This window comes from Triturus cristatus, chromosome 6, assembly GCF_964204655.1.
Source record: "Triturus cristatus chromosome 6, aTriCri1.1, whole genome shotgun sequence".
In the NCBI taxonomy this organism is placed as follows: domain Eukaryota; kingdom Metazoa; phylum Chordata; class Amphibia; order Caudata; family Salamandridae; genus Triturus; species Triturus cristatus.
Genome location: NC_140589.1, coordinates 170,583,452 through 170,594,180, shown reverse-complemented (window position 1 = coordinate 170,594,180; position 10,729 = coordinate 170,583,452). Strand labels below are relative to the sequence as shown.

The window sequence follows — 10,729 nt, the reverse complement described above, 5'->3', positions numbered from 1 at the left end:
TGTGGTTGAACAGATGAATGGTACTATCAAAAATAGAATAGGGAAAATGTGTTTGGCCACAGGTATGAAATGGCCTGATGTCTTGCCTCTGGTACTCATGACTATTAGATCAATTCCAGACAGAACTACAGGATTAAGTCCTCATGAAATAATCATGGGTCGAGCAATGAGACATGTGTTTATACCAGTCAACAAGCTGATGACTATAACTGATGACATGGTGTTGGAATACTGTAAAGGCCTGGCTGACGCAGTTCATTCTGTGTTTCATCAGGTTGGAGCGGATGCCACCACACTTGAAAAGAAGCCAGTCCATGATCTGAGCCTAGGTGACTGGGTAAGGATAAAGGTCCACAGAAGAAGAAATTGTTTGGTTCCAAGGTGGGGAAAACCAATACAAGTCATTCTGACCACGACAAGAGCTGTGAAGTGTGCTGGACTGAAAAACTGGATCCATGCAAGTCACACATTGAGAATTCCGAATCCAGTGGACAGCACAGGAAAAGAATATTTTGATGAATCAGAATCAAGTAGTGAGTCAGATGACGAAGAGTCGAAGACACGAGAAAACTCTGAAAGGGGGGAAACAGAACCAAGTCTAGCTTTGGTCCCCAGAAGTAGCTCTCTGAGAAGAAGATTGCAGATCTCTGAATCCAGCGATTCCGGAAACGAACAAGAAGCGCAGGGTTCTAGAAAAGAACACAGAAAGAAAAGAGGGAAAAGTACTGAAGAAACAATAAAAGAAATTCGTGAAAAGGAAGTACCAGATGAGAGACTGAGAGAAATTCCACCGGAAATAACAAATTTAAGTGAACAAGGGACAGGTACAGAGAGAGAGGGACAGATTTCTGCGGAAGACCCCCGAGGAGGGGTAGGGAACTGCAACATCCAGTTAGGTGAAGGGACAAGTAGCCAGCAGGAAGATTGCGTGTCGGAGATCCGAGGAGGGGCAGAAGTAGGGAAAACAAAACAAGTGGTGGAAGAAGAAATTGTTGAAAAAACAAAGCAAGTTGAGACAGAGTCTGAAGAGAGTGAAAATGAAATACCTGAAGGTCGAGTTCTAAGAAAGAGAGCTTGGAGGAATGAAAAGAACGACAAAGGAAGTGAAGTAAAAAGAGTTGCAAAGGATGACGTTTGGCCCAATAAAATAAGGAAATTGAGATATCGACTGACACAAGTGAATTCACCAAGAGCTGAACAGGTGAATGAAGTAACAAGTCAAGAAAAATCAAAAGAAGACAAAATAACTGAGGATAAAGAGAGTAAAAGAACAAGGAAACCTAACCAGAAGTATAAGTCACCGGAATGGACGTACGTGGCTCTGCCTGGAAAGGGAGAAGAGGCAGATAGTCAAGGAAATCCAGAGGAGGCTGTACTGAAAGTGGTTGAAAAAGAAGTAGAATCGGAAATCCTGAGAGGCCTCTTGTCCGACATTGGAGAAGAAGAAACAGAAGTTCAGGAAATTCTGTATTTGGATGACGAGAGGAAAGTGAAGAATGATGAGATGCCAAACTGAATAAATCAAGAAAGCTGTTGATGAAGAGAACAAGAAATTAATTCAAAACATAGATACTGGTAGAACCAAATAGGTGTTAGAACCTTAGGTTAGAAAACTAGTTGTGAAGTGAAAGAGGCTAAGTCAAATTCCATTTTAACAAAGATGGCTAACATAGATAGTAGCAAAGGTAGATGTACATTCATGAAAAGATGGTGTAAAATGTGTTGTTGTTGTACAGGATTATTAATGCTTTTATGGAGCATCCTTGCTCTTGTCATTTCTTTTAAGGTCACTATAGATACATTAGAAGGACATAGTGAGACCAAAATTAATATAGGGAAGATTCCAAAGGTAGTTCCAACTAGAATAGAAAACAATTATTTACATAAAGACAGGTCAATAACAGATTTTTCTAATAATGTGTTTTCAAAATTATTGTATGAATATGTAAAGACAATGGATGTAAGGGACTGATACGTATGCATGCAGTTACCTGCCTCTGTTTCTGAAGGAGTGACTTGTCTTCACCTTCCAGCAAAGTATGGAATAACATGTAGTGTAATAGCTAGTTTATTTTATCAGACAGGGAAATTAGAATATTATTTTTCAGATGTAGATAACATTTTTGCGCAAGTGCCTTCTTTTAATAAACTAAACAAAGTAAAACCTGCTAGGGTATTAGGTGAATTTTTCTTAGAAACTAAAGAACTATCATTAGAATATATTTTTAGAAACAATTTGACGTGCAGTTTGAAGAAAGAGGAAAGGACATTCTTAGACATGGTTGAAGAAAGGAGACTGAAAATGCAAAGAAAGGCAGCAGAAGGGAAAGTGGAGAAAACTGTCTGGGATGTAGAAAGAGAAAAACACTTGAAAGGAGAAGCTAGTCCAACTATAGCTTTAGATTGTATTCGAAGGAATCAAACTGTGTATGATAATTATTTTTTAGGTAATAGTGAGTGCCATGATACATACCGAATCATGGTTGGATGGGGATTTAAAGGTGGAAAAGATCCGGTCTTTCCTGGATTATATTTTATTTGTGGGAACAGGGCATATTATCGTTTGCCAGACCATTGGTATGGCACATGTTATGTAGGCCTGGTCTTTCCGAACATTTTTCATATGGATAGAGGAGAAGATGGTGTACATAGTTTAAGTAATCATTTAGAGCGGAGTAAGAGAGAATCTTGGGCATAAATTGTAGGTGACATTTTTGGAGCATTGATACCAGCAGTGGGATTATCTCTGAGTGCAAACAAAATTAGAAGACTTTCAACAGTAGTGGATCGCGTGTCAACAAGCACCGCTGGAGGATTTTTATTGGTAGACACTGAAATGGTTGCCATGCGTGCTATGGTAATGCAAAATTGACTTTCCCTTGATATATTATTGGCAAAAGAGGGTGGAGTCTGTGGAATGCTGAAAGTTCAACATTGTTGTACTTACATTCCTGACGAAAGCAAAGATCTGAAAATTTATATTAGGAATATTACTGAATTGCATGATGAAATTGTACCACTGGAGGTTGAAGGTGTTTGGGAAAAGATTGGAAAGAAAATAGCTGCTATTAAAAATGTCTTAGTAAAGCTTGGTAGTACATTTGTAGGCAAAATATTTTTTCCATTAACATGTGTAATATTCATAATATTAGTGATAAGATTAGGTTGTATTTGTTGTAAAAATAATAAAAACAAGAAAAGAGTAAAAAGTGAAAAATTAAAAAGGAAAGATAAGAAACAAGAAAGGGAAATTGAAGAGACAGAATTGGAGGAGTGGAAGGAGAGTATGTATGAATCAGCAAAAAGAGAAGACGTAGGTGAAACTGAATTATGATTAAGAGCAAGAAAACATTTTAAAGATTCCATAAAAGACAGAACAACATTTTTGGTTGGTATGGTGATAAAATCACCAAAGGGGGGATTGCTGGAGCGGGTAATGCAAAAATGTTGTATACCCTCCCCATTTTGCATGTTTATATTAATTAGATTATTTAATTAATTATAATCGAACTAATGGATTGAAGTGGAAGTTACTAATCAACCTTATTAATGATTGAAATAGACGTGGGATTGCTTTGCATGACTTTATTAAATCGTAAACTAAATTATGTACGCATAATAATGATAGACAATTAGAATATTGCATGATATATGTTGCTTTTGTGATGTATTTGTGATTTGTGCTTTATTTTGTAAGTATAAACCGCTTGAGTGTTGCTTATTGCTAGATAAATACATACACATATGGGTATTAGTGAGGGAATAACATTTATTTAGTCATTTCTATATATTAATTACATTTTGTGTTTCTTTTGCTTAAGTTGACCATTTGGGCCTGCCACAAAATGGCTGCCTCTGGTATCTAAACCGACCGTCGACGCTGCATGAGGTTTGGGTGACGTGCGCCTGCGCTAACGCCAGCTACAGTGGCCTCGTCATGACCCTAACCAGACTGTACCCACCAAGGTCGCCCTGGGAAGCAAGCCAGCTTTTCAGAACGAACAATAAGACGCCTTTAAAAACCGGAACAAGCAGGACTAATGACCTAAGAGACATTATTTTGTGTGAACCCTGTCAGACGATTTTCGATTGACCAATCAGAGGAGCTGAAGACCCATTTTTGTTACAATTTGTCAATGATTTTACTATAAATTATGGTAGAATAGAGAGGTTGGTGCGGGTTGGTTTCTGGCTTTTCCCGATTTCCTGACGTTATGCTGACAGAGAGGACGGTGACGCTGCAGGACAGCTGTTTCCCTGAATCTTTGACAGACTGAATTAATTCCCAAACTCCTAATGAACTGAAATTACTAAATTTGATGGGCATAGATTTGTGAGACTACCAGATTTGACATAGAGGACGACAATTAGCCAGATTAGGTAAATATGATTGGCGACTTGATTAAATGAATGAATTAATTTGCATTAATTAGATAAAGATTGAATTGAATATCTACAGAATGAGTTGGGTTGTTTATTCATTGAAAATGTATTAATGAAAAGGTAAATTAGAGAAGTGGAAGTCAACCTAAACCTGCAACTAACTGATCCATCCCGATTTATGAGAGGAATTCTAAAAGGTGAAGTTCAAGGCCTAATGAGTATCACAGGGTTGCGTAGATTTGTTGCTCATTAGGGTAAAAAGGTAATTCCTTTCATGCCAGCGTTTGGAAGATAATCGCCTTCCAAGAAACACAGATTGATGGTGAGTGAATGTTGGTGTTATGGGCCCTACCAGCGAATGTATGGATATTGTATGTTTGTTAGATCTTTTGTCTGTGACGGAGGGAAGGATTTTGTACTCCACGCTGGAGCACCGTCACCCCCATTTAGAAAATAGCAATGCCCATGTTCCTTACAGAAAATGAGTAAAGTAAGTACCAGACATATTGAAAGGCTTTTTAAAACCCATGTGCCCTGCAGAAATGTATCCCATACAGTGTCATGTATATGATAGAGACATTTTGCAATCATAATTTGGCATGAAGATAATAGCTATGCCAGTTTTACTATAGAACAGTATCACCTCTATTACAAGATATATGCAACAACCATTTAAGAACCATAATTGCCCATAAGAAAATATATTTAGATTGTCTGACATTTAAATAATAAACACAATCCTTGTCAACCCCTAATGTCACTTAATTAATCCGTACTTAACTCTGTGGCTACTTGGCAGAATAGCAGACAGGCTTAACTTAGAGGCAATGTGTGAAGTATTTATGCAGCACACAAACAATAATAAAGTGAAAACACAACACAAATAATATCCCAAACCAATAAAAAAAATAGAATACATGTTAATATATCAAATGACACCAAAATAAATTAAAGCCAATCAGTAGAAATGAGCCATGAATGTTTACATTTTTGGGTGAAATCTAGCACCTAAAAGATGAAAGCGCCAACTGAGGGTATATGGTCACATAAGACCTGGTCAAAGTTTAAATTTAGGGCTGACCACAATGGAGCATTGGTCGGATACAAGGGGTGGATTGGGCGTGGTCTCGTCTTACCTTCGGACTTAGAAGAAATTTCAGAAAAAAGTCTTGAGAAGGTAGAGTTTACGTGAGGCAAGGCACTAGTCTGTATCAGAGGACAAGTCATTGATGCAGAGGGGCCACTGGATGAGGTATTAGTGAAGCCATTGACAAAAGCGTGAAAAGCTCACAGTGGGAGAAGCTGAATTTCCAGGCCGAGGAGGTTGCCATCTTCGATGGGGTGCTGGTCGTCGTCAAGCCCAGTGAAGATTTTTACTTTTGAAGTTAGAGGTTTTTCTGGAGCTCGGATTCACCCAGTGGGAGAAGGCTGTAGCTGAAGAGGAATCTAGGAGGGCATTAAGAGCCGTCAGGAGGTCCAGCTAGAGAGGATTTTCTGCTGTGGAGAATAGCGTAGTGGGAGATGTGGCGAAGTCAATCTCACCAGCGATGCACCTTTCTTGGATTGGCTTGCAGGTAGGTCCTGGTCTCCTACCAGCTCTCAGAACAGAGTTTCTGAAAAAGTGTTTAAGTCCCAGGTTTTGGATTTTGGTACAAGGAGGCCACTTTAGTTGCATACCAAAACTTTAGTACCAGAGGGGGCACCACCTAGGGGCTAGAACTCCCTCCAGCAGGGACTACCAGCAGCAGGCAGGCAAGTTGTTGTGTCCCTCACACAGGACGCCAGCCTGCTACCCCTTAGAGTGCCTCTGGTGGTCCCGGGTTCAGGGAGCAGGTCGACTCTTCCTTCCTCAAGCAGCCAGGCAGCAGGGGAATCATTCTAGCAGCAGGGCAGCCATTCCAGGAGCATGGCAGCAGAACAATCTTTCTTCTGAGTCTTCCACAGGGAGTGAAGCGATCTAAAGAGTGGTTCTGGGCCTCCAATATTTATACTTGGTGCCAGCCTTTGTGTGAAGGGGGACACCCTGTCATGCCACCACATCTAGTTCTGGAACGTTTACCCTTACCCTGTCATTGCTCTAAATTCTCTGGGGTGATCAAAAGCTGGTGTCAGGTTCCTTTGTGTGTGCTGAAGGTATAGCCCTTTGAAGGGTAACTGCGACAGGGTACAACTCTGCACCAGCCACCCTGACAGCATGCCCTATCGTATCCACACCTAGTCCCCTGTGTGTCATTGTCTGAGAGGAATACACAAACCCCAACAGCATAGACATTCCCAGTCATGTATCCCAGGACAGTGGCAGCAGGCACAAATGGTTGGGACATGAAAATGCCAATTTTCTAAAGGTTTTACAAAAAAACGATCACGGCAAACATTTTGTTTGCTGCTATTTATTTCAGAAGTCTAGGGGCCAATATTTATAATCCGTGGTCCTGGCTACATTATTTCGCCATGATTTATACATTTTTTAAGGAAACATTTCTACAATTTTATATATTGGGTTGTAGGACTATTTTCCTTGTGAAAAGTACACTTAATCCTCACACTGTTTATCAAACTGTTTTCTTTATCTCCTACATGCATTCGATAGATAAAGAAGTCGTTGTTTGCTATTTTCCCAAGCATTGACAAAGCCAATAGTTGGATTTTGTTGTGATAAACAGCATTTGTTAAAGCCAGTGTTTACAAGAATTAGCAGTTAAAAAAAAGACCTATTGGCTTTGACAGTACTTTCTTTTATCTCTAGGAATACTTTATTCTGAATTATCTCTAAATGCAGTGTGTTTAAAACCTGTGAAATTTTCTGATCATTATTTAATGTTATATACTAGGCCTAGGTTTCCTAAAAACCTGGAACACACAGAAAAAAGATAATGTGGCACTACTCCAACTAGTATCTGTACAAATAATTTGGACATGTGTACTTGTTACATTATGATAGCCCATCTGGACATTTATCAACAACACTTTACATAACCAATAGGTAACAGTTGCCATTTTAGTATCATATAGCAGAAAGCTATATTGTGAAGCCATCATCCTAGGGGGTTTAGAAAGGAACACCCAGGTAGATCTCCTAAGCCCCAGGAGAAATAAAATATAGCGTTTCTTTTCAAAGAAATGGCAGGTGTCTTACTCCTCTCTACAACAAGTTATGTTCATTTAGATATAGAGTGTTAGGATTCAGTCAACACTGTCAGAGTAATCCTCATCTGCTAGAAATAGTTTACACACAGAGTTACAGCATATAGGATGATGGCAATATGTATGGTAATCTTAGAAGTCATATTTTACAACAAAGTGAACCTTAAGAGAACCCAGGCATATATTATCACACCTCCATACATTTCCTATTCTATTAGTCTAGTCTAGGAGAACGAGGACCTTTTAATTTATTTATTTTTTATTTATTTGAGTTTTATATAGTGCTGGTTAGACCTGGAGGTATCAGAGTGCTTTACATAAGGTTCCACAAAGTTACAAAATTACATCAGCTACAAGTTACATCAGTTACTAGAAAAATATTTCAAGAGCGTAGAAGACAAAATAAATGGAGATTAGAAGGGTAAGGGGGTGGGGTAAAGGGGTGGAGTAAAGGGGTGGGGTAAAGGGGTAGGAGGGAGATAGGATGGAGAGACCTAGGAGAGTCTGCCCAAAGTCCGGCTGGGTTGGTTGACGGCTGAGGGGGAAGTCCACAGCCCATCTCCTCTATATCTATCAGGTAGCTCCACCGGGCATCAGCCAAACAGCTAGATCTCAACGGGAAAACAATTAAAGAGCAAAGAGGAGGGATAAATGGATCGTAAAGGAGAAAGTGGGTGGAGTAAAGGGGTAGTAGGGAGAATACGACAGAGAGACGAAGTAAGGTCTGCCCAAGGTCCGGCTGGGTAGGTGACGGGCGAAGGGGTAATCCACAACCCATCTCCTCTTTAGCTATCAAGTAGCTCCACCAGGCATCGGCCAAAAAGCTGGGTCTCCACGGTCAGTCATCTCCGTTAGGGTGATTCAAATGGGTATTTTAAAAGAGTCAATTACAAAGGACCGACTTTTCAACTATGAATGCAAAAATTCCACGAGCTGGCTGTTCAGGATTATTGTCTGTTTTGGCATAAACAATCAGAATTTCGGCATCCAGCCCATTGGTAATCCAGAATTTGTGCCATTCAAAACATTATAATCACCTTTTTTTTCTGCCTTCAATCTAATGGAAACAACGTCTGAGCCAGCATTTGCTTCGCTCATTGCAAGAGCACCAACATGTTCTCCATTGATCAGCTTGGGCAAGTATTTCTCTTTGTGGGCTTCATTGTCATTTCAGACTAACTGGTTGACACAAAGGTTTGAGTGAGTGCTATAGCTATACATTTCCTCCACACTTATGCAGTGCTCCAAGTATCCCATGCCGGCTCCTCCATACTCGACGGGAGCAGTTATTCCGAGCACACCCAAATCACCAAGCTTCTTCCAAAATTCCTTCAGTTCCTTGAATTCATTCTTTTGGTCAATCTCTTGCACTTATGGGTATAGGTGCTCTTGATAGAACCAGTACATTGTTTGTCTGAGATGCCATCTGCTCTTCGTTCAGTCCATTTACTGTGTCATCCACAGGGACACTGGCGCAGCCCCGCACCAGAGGCCCCCGGTTCCAGTGCCACAGAATGTCCAGGGCTGTAGGGAGAGGCCGTCAATGATGGTGCAGACGGAAGCTCCCTGATCAACATTTAAAACAGGACTCACCGGAACACATCCCAAGGGGAGCAAGCCAGAATCGTGCTTTCACCATCCTCAGGAAACGAGAAAACGACGATCCGCGCCCCAAAACCACCGGGACTACAACGGATGCATCGGAGGGATCGGCTCAGCGGACCTCACTTGATTCCAAGACATCCCTTGGACCCATGAGAGTCCTGACAATCCAGGTCCACAGACCAAAGAAAATAAAGTGCAGGCAAGGAGCTGGCGATGAGCTCTGCAGCACAATCGCCATTGCCTGACCACAAGATGGCTGCCCTGGGCACAACAATCCCACTGATGAGCAAACTGTGCCGGTGAGCCACAGAAAACACACAAAAGGCAATCCGCGAGAGTCCCGACATCCTAGGACCCAGGATCGTAAAAAACAATAGCATATGCTGTGCTACCGACAAACTCTGATCCGCATTCACTAGTGCCTGACCACAAGATGGTCGCCCGGGGCACAGAACTCACACCGATGAACTCACACCGACGAACAAACTATATCGGTGAGCCCCACGACTATACACAACGAAGCGTTCTCACCACCTTAATCAACCTTGACCCGACCCACCGGTCATAGAATTAATTCAAAGAGAGCCCCTGCACCTTCAAAACTGTCATCTCCTCACTCTAGGTGCAGCAACTCACCAGTGCCTGACCACAAGATGGCCGCCGGGGGCACTGAACTCGCACCAATAACCAAACTACACCGGTCAGTCACCAACAATACAAAAAGTAGTGATCTCACCTCCTGAATCAACCTCGCCTCGACCCGCTGGTCACAGAAATAAAGTGACGAGGGCCCGCGCACCCTTAGGACTGCCAGCTCCCCACTCTATATGCCTGACCTCAAGATGGCCGCCCGGGGCATATATCTTGCACCGTTGAACTATACATAAAGAGGTGATCTCACCACCATAATCAACCTCGCCTCGACCCGCCGGCACCGTCGAGTCTGCCATCTCCCCACTCTATGTGCCAGACTGCCATCTCCTCACTCTATGTACCTGACCATATGATGGCCGCCCAGGGCTAACTACTGCTAATTTGCACCGGTGAGTTACTGACCAACACAACTCAAGTGGTATTTTCACAGCTACAACTTACCCTGTCCCGCTGGTCCCAGAAAGGAAGTCATCGTGACCCCCCACCTTCATGACTGCCATGCCACTATGTATCTGCCCATTGCCTGACCCATGATGCCTGACTGTAGAATGGCCACCTAAGAGTAACTCCCAGTTAACTGCACCGGTGGGTTATGGACCAACACGAAATAAACAGCAGGAATCTCATAACTACTTGCCCCCAACCCGCTGGTCACAAATATGAAGTGACGCGGGCCCTACGATCAACGTGACCACCATTTTTGCACTCTCTCCGCCCTCAGTGCCCTACCCCAGGACGGCCACCCAGGGTCAACCTGACCTGACACTACCCCTATAGGACGGCTCACCAACTTCAGAGGATCTCTGCCCTCCACACCACTAACTATCTCCACCGCCCCCGTCCCGCTGATCAGGGAAATAGCCAACCACTGACCCAGGGACCCCCAAATACAACAGGCTCACCACACTACACCCGTCACTCGCATACAACAAGTTCCTAAACT

General features: G+C 42.1%; 1 pseudogene; it reads right to left on the bottom strand.

Moving 5' to 3' along the window:
- Positions 1–8,410: 8,410 nt before the first annotated feature.
- LOC146816586 (isovaleryl-CoA dehydrogenase, mitochondrial pseudogene) lies at positions 8,411–10,258 on the bottom strand (annotated as a pseudogene).
- Positions 10,259–10,729: the final 471 nt, after the last annotated feature.